General features: G+C 48.1%; 1 protein-coding gene across 1 annotated transcript in view; it reads left to right on the forward strand.

The window, feature by feature from the left end:
* LOC147718436 (heat shock factor protein 3-like) overlaps positions 1-14,924 on the forward strand; it is a 227,264-nt gene that overhangs the window by 197,349 nt on the left and 14,991 nt on the right. The gene's annotated exons all lie outside the window — the stretch shown is intronic.

Genomic DNA, 14,924 nt, shown 5'->3' on the forward strand with positions numbered 1-14,924 from the left:
AAAATATATTGGGTCTAATCACCAATAGTTTTTTTTCCTTTCGTGCAAAATAAATGCATTTGAGAGGTTAGACTGACATTTTTATGTCTTTGTGATGCCATTTTCTCAGTACCGTTTTTTCACAGTAAACGGTTATTCTCTTTAACAAAATGATTTTAAAATAATCTACTTTTAATCCCATCTGATATGATGATTCGAGAACATTCTTCTTAAATGTGCTTCCATGTCTGTACGCATTCTTTACAATCATTGCATTCCAGGCGTTAAGCAAGTATGGTTGAACAATTACTGGACCTTTTTTCCACACAAACTGTAGTTATTAATTCCCTCTAACTGGAACTGGCAAATCCAATAAGTCTGACTTTTTGGTGAAAAAAACATGTTAACATAAAATAACTATGTTTATAGGAAATTGGATTTCTGGTTGGCTAGGGTATCCTAGGGTATGCACCTAAGTCAGGCAGAACCCACCACTGTAGGCAGGATAAGGGAGTTTCACAACCAAGATAACCCCTGCTCACCCCCTTGGTAGCTTGGTAAAGCAGTCAGGCTTAGTTATCCCAGAGGCAATGTGTAAAATGTTAGTGCAACACACACACTAGGCACACCACAAAAGAGGCTCCACACAGGTTGTATAAAAATATATCCTTTGTATTATACACCAAACCGACCCCCTATCTAAGAATGAGAATTCCTTTGCTAGGCAACTCCTAGGCCTCCTGACAAGTACTCCACTTACGCCACTTCGAATGGATCTTGGGGTTGGTCCAATCGCAGCGGAAGCCACCCTGAGACCCCTTTTACAATGGCGACACTTATGGTGTACCCCAGAATTAGAAACTCTTAGAGCTGAGCTAAAGGAAGTGCTGAGCCTACAAGGAGCTAGGAAAATACCATGGCTGGCGTATATTAAAAACCCCTTAGAAGCTATGGGGATGGACGACCTATGGGCTAACGCTGAAGGAAGCAGCATGTTAATATCCAGGAAGACCCTGTCAAAGATCTTTAGGGAATATAAAATGAATAAACTTAAGAGGAACCCCACGACTGGTACAATAACTTCCTAGAGATTGAAGAGCAATATAGCCTAGAACCGGTTCTTGATGTCATCCAGCCTCGTCTTGCGAAAAAGCTATCTCTACAATTCAGGCACGGAGCATTGCCACTTAGTGCCCGGACAAATAACTGGGGGGGGGGGGGAACAATTCTAACTAGGGGTTGTTCAGCTTGCAACCACATTTCGGAGAAAGTTCAACATGTACTGTTTTTTTGCTCAATATACAAAAAGGCTAGATGCCGATGGCTAGTACAGATATGCAGAAACATTGGAACACATCACTATGGGAGACCTATAGGATTTTAAAATATGATACTAGTATGCCCATTGTATATTCTGTCTCCCGATACCTATTCTCCATGTGGTGTGCGCGCATAAGTTATTTTATAAACAGGCTCTACCTAATTTGATCACCCCATCACCTTTCTGTGATTTCATATTGGTACCAACCTCACCCTTTTTAAACCTTAAATGCCACTAACGTCTATTTTAATGTATTTATTACATTTTATAACTTTTAATCTTAATTCTTTGATATTATATTGCACATGCACTTTACCTTTGGAACTGTATGAATTGTTACATATTTTTTACTTGTGCTTTTATGGTCATATTGGCCGAAATAAAGAATTCTTGAGAGAGAATTATACACCAAACACATCTGATCTTATAAATTAATCTTTGTTCTGTACACCCATTACTTTGCAGTAAAATGAGCTTTAGCAGTGACTCCAATCAAAAGGACCGTTGTTTTAGCAAACCCTAGTAGAGAATGACGTAGTATCAATCACTTTGTAAGAAACACCAGAGTCTCGAGGTATGTAACTTGATTAAGAATACCTTTCTTAATGTCCTCACCACTCTGATGATCGACGCAGCGTCTTGCTGGGCAGGGCTGCAGCAGCAGCCGTGGCTTGCTCTCGTTGTTCACGGTTACTCTGCAACGTCTAGTAGACATGGCTCCAGCGTGAGCCTCTATAGAAAAAAAGGGAATGATGAACTCCGACTCTGGCCACAGGCAATGAGCGGGGTGGCAACCTTACCAGATAGCTTCCTCCCACACAGAAGCTCAGGGAGAGCCGTAGGCTAGACTGGAAAGCAATTCGCAGCGCAGTGGGTGAACAGAGCCCACAGTGACTTGAGCCAAACACAGAGCTCCCGGAAACAGTGCAGAGGGAGCAAGGCACACTGTTCTTGGAAAAAGGGATTCTCACAGAGCCCTTGCAGAGCTAAACACACGTTGCTCTGCGGAGTTAAAGCACACTGGAGCCCTGTGAGACAAAACAGAGTTCGGGTGCTAGTACAGCACGCAGAGCGGTTTTAGGAAAGTGTACCTGGAAACTTTGATGTCCCGGAGTTTCCCACAAGAGGAGGTCAGCACACAGAGGGCCATTGGAGATCCTTCTTTAGTAGATTCACAGCAAAGTTTCAGTCTTTGTCCTTTCCTTGTCAGGAACAGCAACTGCAGGCCAACCCCACTCAGCAAAGGGGCAGTACTCGCAGCTCTTCAGCTTTTCTCCTTGGCAAAGGTTCCTCTCGAGTCCAGAAGTGATCTAAAGTTCTGGGGTTTAAGGTATACTACTTATACCTCATTTTGTCTTTGTTCTCTTTGTGCAAGGGTCTTTGAGACCAGTCCAAACCAGTTCTGTCCTCACTGGTGCAGTATGACCACAGGAGGTGGAGACCGCATTGTGCAAGGGAGACAGGCCCAGTTTGGGTGCAAGGAAATCTCCTCCCACTACTCTAAATTCAGCCAAGAACTATTCACTTCTGCTCAGAGTCATCCAGGAAGGGCCAGGCACACCTTAACCCCCCAGTGTCTGTCTACAGTGAAGGCCCATCCCCAGCCCCTGTCACTCCAAAACCAGACAGTCAATCCAAAAACAGGCAGAGGCACACAGAATAGTTAAACAAGAAAATGGCTACTTTATAAAAGTGGCATTTTCAAACACATAATTTAAAAAACATCTTTACCAGAATGATATTAAATTCTGAGTTCAGAGAGCCTGAACTGTATTTCTCTATCTTGTCCCAATGGAAAGTTATACTTGTAAGGTGTTACAAGTATTTTCCATTCTATACTTTGGGACCAATAGGCTTTCAATATTGAAAAACTAAATTGGCAGTATTTCTCTATCAGGACATGCCACACACATCAGTACATGTCCTATCGTTCACATACACTGCACCGTGGCTAGGGGGTACCTTGTGCCTACCATAGAAGTGCCTTAAATTTAAGAAAAGGGAAGGTTAGAGCCTGACAAGTCGGTGTACTTGTCAGGTCGACATGGCAGTTAACACACTGTGCACATACACTGTAGTGGCGGGTCTGAAATACCTTTCAGGGTACTCATGTGGGTGGCACAATCAGTGCTGCAGGCACCCTAATAGCATTTGATTTATAGGCCTTGGCACACTCTGTGCACTTTAATAGGGGCTTACCAGTAAATCAGATATACCACCAAGGAGAACCAATTGTAATAACAATTTACACAGGGAGCACTTGCACTTACACGGGGAGCACTTGCACTTTGACACTGATCAGCAGTGGCAGAGTGCCCAAAGAATCTAAGCAAGTAAAAATGCAATCCAGCACAGCATCAAAAATACAGGAGGTAGAGGTAAAAAGCCCGGGGAAACCACACTAAATATGCCAAGTCTAACACTATTGGACTTATTGACACATGTTAGTTTTGTTTAGGTGTATCCCGTGATGTAACCGAAGTTGTGCTGCAATGGAAATGGAAGGAAGAGAATAATGTAATATCGGAGTGCCAAACTGGTTAGCTGGCTAGGTCAACCAGTCATCAAGGGTGTGTACGCATCAGTGGGGCACAGCCATGGGCCCCACATGGTAGTGACAGTTGCCCTGTTCAGCAGTAGGGCTCCAATGCTGGTAGCTCCTCCAGAGAACTGCGCTAGTATTCCATCTGTTTAAACTCTGTTTGTCAATGAATGTGTTGGAAACAAGTGTCCATGGGGTTGTGTCCTGTACCCCTTCCTTTTTGCTCTGTGCACTAACCAACAGGAGACCCGTTTGAAAAGTATGGGACAGAATACACAATTGATAGCCCCCAAATGAATCACTGAGTTATTGTATGCATCTAATGCCTATTAGACATGTCAGCATTACGTAAGCCCCCTTCCCCCCCAACCTTTGCCTACTCACCTGCTGTTGCTGAAATTTGTTTTAGCTGGCTTTAGGACTTTGTGTTCTTTACCACTGCTAGCCAGTGCTAAAGTAGTAGTGTCAACTCCTTAAGCACGATAAAATAGGCCTAATCCATATTGGCACATTTAGTTTAATTGTAAGTCCTAGTTAAGTGTTCCAACGTGTATCTAGGGTCTGTAAATTAAATGCTATGAGTGGGCCTGCAGCACGTACTGTGCCACTCTCTTAAATAGCCTGTCCCAGACCTGCCATTGCAGCTTGTGTGGTTTTAACTGGAAGTTTTACATGTCAAAATAAACCTTTAGCTAACCCGAATCCCTCCTTTTTATGGTATAGCATGACAGTGCAGCAGTCGCCAGATAATTGAGAGAATCAACATAAGAGGTGCTTTGGCTCCACCTACTTGTTGGTAGCCAGGATTAGATATTTTGATTGGCCAACAGCTGTGTGCTCTACCTAAAAAAATTATTACCCTCCACATAGCTGTAATCATTTATTTATCCCTCTGCCTGAGGTTAAACTTTCAGGGGCACAAGCAACAGTGTAATGCTGATGCAGTGTTTTAGATACATAGATAATGCATAGTGTTTTTCTGACAGCAGCACAGATGGGAGGAGTGGAATCATTAACCTACACATATTTTTAGGTCTGGCTTACCATTACAGCAGTTGCTCTGACTTTTAATGTACACCAATATTCTACATTTAATTTCTTCCACACAAATATATATCTTCCCATGTTATCTAATGTACATTCCCATACAATATTCCTATAAATCCAGATCTGTTGGCGTGGCCGATGCTTGTTAATACCTGACACCCCTAACGTAGGTCCTAAACAGCCCCTAGGGCAGGTTTTATTGTATTTAAAAAGTGCTTTCAAGTGTTACAAGTCTTGGTAGTGGAAAAATAAAAAAAATCGTTTTTTCACTACTGTGAGGCCTACCTCTCTCATAGAATAAAATGTGGTTACCTTAATACATTCAATAAGTATTTTGGTATAGAAAAATTAGATCAAAAAGACTAGAAGGTTTTAACAGTTTGGTGCAAAGAAGGTAACATCCAAGAAAGTGCAAAGAGTGAACTAGATAGTCCTGGTGCGTTTTTGGAACTTAGTGTGCTTAGCAAATGGGCACGCCGGGAATTTGGTTTGGATTGATTAAGCGACCCGGCCACCACTGGGTGAGGCCCACAAGGGTGATGCATTGAGATGGAAAATAGGAGACGGTCATCCTTTGGTATTGTAAGCTGCCAGGACTTGGGGAGTTTTGAGTGTGGCCCTTGCTGTGGACAGTGGAGGCTGGCAGCATCTCATGGGGTTAGACAAGGAGCGTAGGGTACACTGACAAAAGCCAATGTCACCCTGTAGGGACATTGAGGAGTGTGAGGCGGTTTGATTCTGTGAATTTCCCCAATCTGGCTAGGGTGCTTGGTGTGGTGTCAGGAAAGCACAGATCCGATGCTTCTCTGCACCGTCTGCTCCCTGTGGCCCAGAACAGGGAAAGAAGCAATCGGCAGCGGCCACCAGCTAGTTTGGGGGAGCAGCACAATATATGGAGCCAAGATTCTTTGCAATAGTTGCATAGCCTGCAAGATATTGCCTCTGCACGGCGGGACCAGGCAGGGTTAAAGTCAGATTGGCATAGCGATGAGTCTTATGAAGAGGATTTTCCTGCATGCCTGGGCTGAGAGTGCATGTTGAAAGTAGGGCTGGGCCTTCCCCGGAATGTAGAAGGCATACTCTGCCTGTTACCAACTCTTTTCCAAGGCGAGTATGGAATTTCTTGGTGTGTAGGCTAGCGGCCACAATGTTCAAACTGCTGATAGCCAGTGCTAACCCAGTTTGCCATTGGATGCCCTCTCCTTCAAAGATTGATTTGAGGGGATGCTTGAGGGAGGGCTCTGGGGTCCACAGGACCCCACGGTATTATTTTATTAGGTCCCCAATGACACAAGGTCTGGACTCCAGAGACCCAGCTCCAGTCTCAGCCTTTTTGTTTTGGCCTGCCGTGCGGCAAGCAGGACTTTCTTGTATGCGGTTATCTGGGAGTTCTTAACCCCTTCGAGGCTGATGACGAGCTGGGCTCGTCATGGTGTAGCCTCCTCAAACACTGATGACGAGCCCAGCTCGTCATGAAGGATGGGATTTTGAAAATGTCAGCATACCAGCAGAATAAGCACAGCGCGCATGTGGTTAAGAAGTGTGTTGAAGGGTCTGGGGAAGGCTAGGTGGCCGTAGTTAAGGGATGGGATCAATTTTGATCTTCATACTGAAATCATTGGATCTGCAGTCTGGCTTTCTAGTCGGTTATTTAGGCATGTCATACCATGGCTGACACAAGGACTTGTTTCTGAGGTGCCTTAGATGAACTGCTGGTTTGGCCCTGCCGTGAACCAGAAACCAAGATAAATATAGGTAGGAATTGTCAAAATCTGTAGGTCTTCAAGCTGCCAGTGAAGGTTTGTATTTACCAAGTATGATGACCTTGGTTTTGCCTTGATTCACCCGAAGTTTGCTCTCCTGGTTGTAATGGTGGAAGGCGTTGAGGGCTCCATGTAGACCGGCTCTGGTATAGTCCATGATTGCGGAGTCATCTGCATACTGCAAGATTGGAATGTGCACGCTACCAAGCCTTGGTGTGATTACGCTGGGCCCTTCCAGAGCAGTGCCCAGATGTGCAGTGTAAAGATAAAAAAAGAGGTCTGCCAGCACACAGGTCTCTTTGAACCTGTTGTTGGTGTGCACCCTAGCAGTGGCTATGGAGGGACTTATTGTTACCCCGACCCAAGTCTCCTGATCTAGAGATATTATTACCTTAAGATGCAAAGGCGAGATCCCCCATGCAGTGAGCTTCCCCCCAAATATTCAGGCCCTATCGAAAACAGCACTATAGTCGATAAAGCAGCAGAACAATGAGGGTTGCTTCCTCTTAACAGCTTGGTTGGATAAAAGCGCCAATGCTATGATGTTGTCCATCTTTGAGCAGCCAAGCCTGAAACCAGATTGGTAAAAAAATGAGAATTTTTTTTTCTGAGGCCTAGGTTTCCAGGTCCTCCAAGAGGATACAGGCCTAGGCTTTAGCTTCAAGATTGAGGAAGGTGATGAGTCAGTAGTTTGCTGGATTGAATCGGTCTCCCTTTTATCTGCATCATTGCATTAGCAAAAGCATAGTTGAAAAGTGGCTTTAGGATTCTAGCCCAGAATTGCAGTTGGCATTTGTGTATTCATCGCAGACAGTGAGACACCGGGGAGAAGGTGTTGACTGGATGGGCCATTCTGCCAGAATGGGAGAGGCAGAGCAGTTCCCTGCCCCATTTAAATTTCAAAGGAGCTTCCTCCAGCACACTCGCAAAGAACATCACACCAATCTTTTGTCATTGTATACCTCTTGGAGCCTGGGCAGGGGAGGAAGGAAAATCCAGAGGCACATATGGGGGCGGAGTCTAGAAATTGCCCCCACTTCAAAGGCTGGCACCAGGTATACATATTGGCCCCTCAGACTAACTCTTCAGTACACTTCTGGACGTGCAGAAGACACTCAGAAGGCCTGCCTTATACTTCAGGGGCATGCCTGCTGCTTGAAGCCTGCTTTGTAACTCTTGCCCTGCTGCTACCAGAGGATTGCCTTGCTGCTTGAAAAGCACCTTGTTCCTTCAGAGAACTGTCCTCCTGCTTGAAACCTGGCTTGCTGCCTGAATCCAGTACTACCAGAGTAACTCTGAGGACTTGAGGACTTGCTTCCTGTTCTGACCTACAGGGACAAAAAAGTCCTAGAAATTGAACCCTGCACCTGGACGCTACTTCTAGTGAGTTTTACCCTCCAAGTTCAGGAAATGTCGTCTTCACCTGGAAGGTCTCTTTCAGCGGTGGGGAGAGCCTTGGTTAGATCTGTATGTCACGGAAGAGAACTAGCGATGTTGCAGTTTTCAAGGCTGCGCTCACTTGGTGACACTTCATCGCGAGTGGAGCTTCAGCCTCCTGTATGCCTTTCCGTCTGTTCCACTTCTTCCCTGAGTGCTCAAGAATATCTAGCATGACCAGTCTCAAGTCATTCTTTTAGCTCCTGATTAGACACAGAGTCTGGTATCCTGACCTTCTGAGCATGGTCCTCGATCCTCCGATCAGACTGCCCCTTCAGGAGGATCTTCTACCACATCACTAGCAGAGGGTTCTTCACCCAAGCCTGTCCAGGCTCTACCTCCTTGCGTGGAAATTGAGCGGCGGCCGTGGACAGCTTTCGACCTACTGCCCGAAGTCTGTGATGTTATCTTGGCAGCCCGGCGTCCCTTCAAAAGAATTGTATATGCCTTGATATGGAACACATTTGTGGCATGGTGCGCAGCAAAGGCTGTTAACCCCTTTTCTGCTCTTCTTTTCGAAGTCCTTCTGTACTTTCTTTCCTTTACCCAGCAGGAATTTGCTTTGAGCACTCTTAATAGGTATCTTGCAACTATCTCTTCTTTTCTTTGGCTGTCAGATCAGCCATCTTTATTCAGATCTCCTGTTGTAAAGAGATTCCTTGAGGGCCTTACTCATCTGTTCCCTCCAGTCTCCTTTTGTAATTCCCCAATGGGATTTAAATCTGGTTCTCACCTTTCATCCTTCGAGCCTCTTCATAACTGCCCCGCCAGTTTGCTGACTCTCAAAACTGCATTCTTTGTTGCGATCGCCTCTGCTCGTTGGGTGAGCGAGCTGCATGCTTTATCTTCCAAGCCCCCTTTCCTATCTGCCTATCCGGACAAAGTTGTGCCATGGACAAAACCTTTATTTCTTCCTAAAGTCATCATGCCTTTTCATGTGGGACAATCTATCACTCTGACCACCTTTACCTTAACACCCAGAAAAAAAGTGAAGAGTCGACATGGAACACATCCCTGTTTGCCATGTCTGCAACCCACTGACTAAGTTCTAGGTAAGTCACCACTCTAGCAGGGTGCACCAGCCCAAAGGTGATGGTACAGTGGCATGAGCCCTGTTCCCCTACAGTGTCTAAGTCTGTTCCTAGAAATTATTGTAAGTCTAGTAAATCCATTCAGACTATGTGGTCTTTGGGTACCAAACTTTCCAGTACATAAACCAACACTGATGCGTGTGTGGGATTTAAGTAAAATGCACTCAGACAGCATTTTAGAGATGCCCCTTTAATATCCTGGTGTGGTTCCTGAAAGGCTGCCCACCTTTGCCATCACCAGACAGGTTTCTGGCCACATGGATAGAGTGCGCTCTCTGGGACAGAAACAAACCCATCCTGAGTAGAGTTGTCATGACTCCTCCCCCAAGATGGGCTGGGTCCATGAAAGGGTAAGTTTCAAAGGCCGTCTGCCTTTGAAAACTGTCCCTGCCTTTAGTGCCCCCCAGCAACTCGCTCCCAATGGTTCTGGCCCTGACGTTGGGCAGGAGAATCGGCAGGAAAACCAAGCTAGGAGGAGAAGTGGGCCCTCCTTTGCCAACCCAACCCCACCCCACAGTTGGGGGAGGCGAGGTGGAGAACACATCTCAGTCCCCTCCATCTTGAAGATGGGGGACTCCGCCAATTAGGGAGAGGCTCATGCCCCTGCCTACTGGAGGATGGCATAATGGGAGTTGTACCCACCCCAAGGAAGGGATCCATTGTTCCAGACCTGCACACCTATAACACACATACATTTAGTATTACGGGACAACACTGAACCTTGCCTCTTCAGATTTGAGGAAGAAAAATGGACCGAAGAGCTGTGCTGACCCAGGAAGAAGAGGAGGACACCAGCTGCTCTGGTCCCAGTCCTACCGGCCTGTCCCGTCTACGACCTGCCTATAGCGCGATTAGCGCAATCCCCAGTGTGTCCAGCAGCCAGCAATCACAAGAGCCCAGAGGACCTGCCGTGCAACCATCTGACAGACACTGTCTCCCGTAAGCACCGGATTTGCTCAAAATTAGGACTCTCCCACAGAATCCAGATTCCTGCAACGCTGCGATTCTGCACCCGATTCCCACGGCCTGAGTTCAAGTGGCCGAACACCACAAGGAGGTCTCCCCGGCGATGCTGACCTGGGATCCGGTGATCATCAAATTCCCTTGAGCTTCAAAACAGAGCCTGCAGCCTCAACCTGAAGGGTCCCCCCGACTGCGACCGGAGCCGGTGAGAAAACGCCTGATGCCTAAAGAAACCCTTGCACCTGATGCACCACGGCCTTGGGTGGCCCAACCGACTGTGAATAGGCATCCCCCAAGATCCCAGCTTACCTTTCCAGCCAGTGATCTCCTTCAGGAACTCTCCCTGCCGTGCCTGCATCATATTTCCCCAACCGGAGGTCTCCATTGACAACCACAGGGTCCCTGACGTCGTCTTGGCACTCTGCACCCGGCTGCCCCTGTGCCGCTGGTAGTGCAGCTTCTGTGCGGATTGTTGGCCCCTGCAGTGCTAACCTTAACCCCATGAGCTTTGCTCCCAGATCAGAGTGGCCTGCTCGTGAGCAGTTCCTAACTGAAGGCCCCCTTAGCCCCACTGGCTAACATTGGGCAGTCTGCACCCCAGTGCCATTAGTGGTTTGATGTGAGTGCCCATCTAGACCTTGGGGTACCTTGGTCCTAACCCCCAAAACCCCCACTTGTAAGACATTTACTTACCTGTGAAACCGCTAACCTTTCTTTCTCATAGGAACCCATGTTATGAGATTTTTGGCCTAATATGTTCTGCTGACCGTTTTTTCTATGACAAGAAAGTAACTTTGCTTAATTTTAAGAATTAACGTACTTACCCGAAAGTGATCAATCCTAGTGTGTTATCTTGGCATATCGCTTCCAGTCCGCAGAGTAACTAAAAAGTAATCCAAGAGTAATCAAAAGTAATCTCTCTGTATTTTTAACTCCTTTTAAAAGTAATACCAACCTGTAATCCATTCCTATACAATCCACAGTTGCATTTTCTGTGTACAGCTTGCATTTGAAAGTATTTTCTTACATGCCTGTGCCAAGACCTGCTTGGTTCTAAAAATAAAACATAAGTATACCGTTTTTATACTTACCTAATTGGTCTGGATCTGTCTGAGGGTGTGCTTTCAGTCTTGATTTAGTGAATACAATAAATGCTCAACACATTCTCTGGATAAGCTGAACTGCTCGCCCACACTACCATAAAGAGAGCTGTTAGTAATTAACCTAATTTAGCCTCTGCTATACCTCCGGAGACTCCCTGGACTATGTGAACACTATACCATACTTTGGTATAGTATATACAGAGCGTGCTTCTTACACTTACCATAGCACATTTTGGGAGGAAGCACAGTGGCTGGGGTCCTGATTAGCAGGATACCAGCCAGACTTGTCACAAAAACATTCTGACACCAGCAAAAAGTGGGGGTAACCATGAAAGCAGATCCTACTTTCCAACCCTCCTCCCTCCCCTCCAAAAACGAAAGGAGAAGAGCCTAACCTAACCCAGTTGAGTCTTCATTTTTTTAAGTGGAAAATACGGAGAGTCCATCTACGTTGGCATGGTTAATCCCAGGTCTCTGTTTTATAGAAAAGTCCATCCCCATCGCCAAACTTTTGGAACACTCCAAAAGTTTGGCGTTTTCATACTTCATTTGCTTTAGCCATTAGAGGGCTTATGGTCTGTCTGAATAATGAAGTGAGTACCTACAGCGGACCCCACCGAACTCAAGAACTACCGCCCCATCTCGATCCTCCCGTTCCCAGCCAAAGTCATCGAGAAGACAGTCAACAAGCAGCTGGCCGCCTTCCTCGAGACGAATGGATCCCTCGACCCCTCACAGTCTGGCTTCCGAGCCAACCACAGCACCGAGACCGCCCTCATCGCTGCCACCGATGACATCCGAGCCCTGATGGACAACAGAGAAACAGCGGCCCTCATCCTCCTAGACCTCTCCGCGGCATTCGACACTGTCTGCCACCGCACCCTAGTGCAGCGCCTCAGCAACGTCGGAATCCAGGAGAAGGCACTGGAATGGATCATCTCCTTCCTCGACGGAAGAACACAGAGAGTCCGTCTACCACCGTACAAGTCAGAGGCCACCGAAGTCATCTGCGGCGTCCCTCGAGGATCCTCGCTGAGCCCCACCCTCTTCAACGTCTACATGAGCCCCATCGCACGCCAACACCTCAACATCATCTCCTACGCTGACGACACCCAGCTGATCCTCTCCCTGACCAACGACCCCGCCGCCGCCAGAGCCAACCTTCATGAAGGGATGAAAGACGTAGCCGAGTGGATGACGACCAGCCGCCTGAAACTGAACTCAGACAAGACGGAAGTCCTCATCCTGGGTTCCTCGCCCTCCGCCTGGATCGTATCCTGGTGGCCCCGCGCCGTGGGCAGCGCACCCAAACCGACAGACCACGCACGCAACCTGGGCTTCATCTTGGACTCCTCCCTCACCATGACCAGACAAGTCAACGCCGTCTCCTCGTCATGCTTCAACATCCTGCGCATGCTACGGAAGATCTTCCGGGGGATCCCCACCGAGACCAGGAAGACGGTCACCCAGGCCCTCGTCACCAGCCGACTGGACTACGGCAACGCCCTCTACGCCGGAACCACCGCCAAGCTCCAGAAGAGACTCCAGCGGATCCAGAACGCCTCAGCCAGACTCATCCTCGACATCCCACGACACAGCCACATCTCCGGACATCTGAGAGACCTGCATTGGCTCCCCGTCAACAAAAGAATCACCTTCCGCCTCCTCACCCACGCACACAAAGCCCTACACGATCAAGGCCCGAGCTACCTCAACAACCGCATCAACTTCTACGCTCCCAAACGACACCTCCGATCAGCCAGCCACGCCCTCGCCGCCGTCCCCCGCATCCGAAGAATGACAACAGGAGGAAGGTCCTTCTCCTACCTGGCCGCCAAGACCTGGAACTCCCTCCCGACCGACCTGCGCCTGACCAAAGACCACCTCTCCTTCAGGAAGAAGCTCAAGACCTGGCTATTCGAGCAGTAGCAGAACTCCCCCCCCCCCCCCCTCCCCTCCCCCCCTAGCGCCTTGAGACCCTCCGGGTAAGTAGTGCGCTCTATAAATGTCTGTGATCGATTGATTGAGTACCAAGCAATTATAGCCTCAACTTCTTCAAGGCCCAGACCACAGTAAATGACTACCTCTAAATAGCTGACCGATGCTTCTCCCTGGGGGATTTGGGGGGTGGTTAACCTTCTGCTTATCAAAGCTACTGGTTGGTCCTAGGCATCTGCATTAAGTTGTGATAATATTGCACCTACCTCTATCTCAGAAGCATCTATCTGGACAATGAAGGGTTTGGAGTCATCAGGACTTTTCAGGCTGGGAGCAGTTCACATAGCCTGCTACAGGTTATCAAATGCCTTCTGACAGCTAACTGCCCACTGAACCTGCAGGTGCATTTTTGCAAGCCAAAAGGCATTACAATAAATTGATAATGCCCACTGTGGGAAAAACTCCCAGAAGGGCCCTAGCCACTACAGGTACTGTATTGTTCCTAAGTGGAATAGACTCTGGATACCTAGTGGTGTGATCCACTACCACTAGGATGTAACTGTGTCCAGATGCTGTTGAAGGGGTTAAGGGACCAACTGTGTCTATCCTTACCCTCTCAACGGGAACCTCAACCACTTGAAGTAGGGTTAAGGGGGTCTTTGTAGTGTCACCTGACTTACCACTGGCATGGTAAGTGACACCGGAGCGACAAAACTCCTTGGTGCCTTCTGACATGTGGGGCTAGTGAAAATGAGGGAGAAGCCTGTCCTAAATCTTGCTTTTCCCAAGATGTCCTGCAAAAGGAATGACAAGTGCTAGAGATAGAAGATAACCCCTGTACTTCTGAAGTATAACCAACCTCCTGGTGGCAACAGGCTTGGGGTCTCTACACTCCGAAAACAGAAGCCATCTTGCCAATAGATCCTATGGGAACCACTGACATTACCTGTCTCCTCAGCAGCAGCTTGTTGTCTGAGCTATTAAAGAGAGGGAGCAGGATTCTGTTCCAGACTCCAGTCTGCCTTGGAAGGGCCCCCTGCCCAAATGAACTCTGCTGTATCAGGCCCAAGCTCCCTGGGACAGTTCCTTTATTGTAACGTGCATCTTTTTTTTTTCGTTTGCCACCTGTCTGGTTTGTGATATGTATTGTTTGTATACCAGCATTTTTGTCTTGAGCGTTGTTGTCTAGGGGCCGTTAGCGCAACCGGAGCCGTCGCTCCTCATGCTCCAAGTCTTCACCTTTGGATTCCGGTAAGCGACGCCATAAAAAGAGGTTGAAGAAGCGTGTTCGCTCTCTGACGTCCCCCGTCCCTCCACGGGGGCAGACGAGGGGGACAGGGGCTCCGCCCCTGCAGTTCACCTGGAGCCGGGGAGTCCTGCGGCCTACCCGCTATACCCAGATCCGTTCGCGACTCCCAAACGGATGCAAGAGTTCCCTGCTGCCACGGACTGCCTTTTTAGGCCCCGGGCTCCAGCGGTCTCTCCTTCGGGCCCCGCGGTCCCGTGTCCAGATCCTGTTGGACCAGCGGCACCATGGCCACAATAATCTGCGCCGCTGGCTCTGGCCCCGGTGCCACAAGGTGCAGCGCTGCTGGCTCCGGCGCTGCCCTTGCCTCCGGCCCTGGCACCGCCCCTGGCTCTGCCGCGGGCACCGCACTGGGTGCCGTTTATCCCACCCCTACCCTGGTTCTCAGACCATTTTGTTCCGGCCTGAGATCCGCATTGGGATGCAGCGCCGGC

The sequence above is a fragment of the Lissotriton vulgaris genome, chromosome 4_1 (genome assembly GCF_964263255.1).
Source record: "Lissotriton vulgaris chromosome 4_1, aLisVul1.2, whole genome shotgun sequence".
Taxonomy (NCBI): domain Eukaryota; kingdom Metazoa; phylum Chordata; class Amphibia; order Caudata; family Salamandridae; genus Lissotriton; species Lissotriton vulgaris.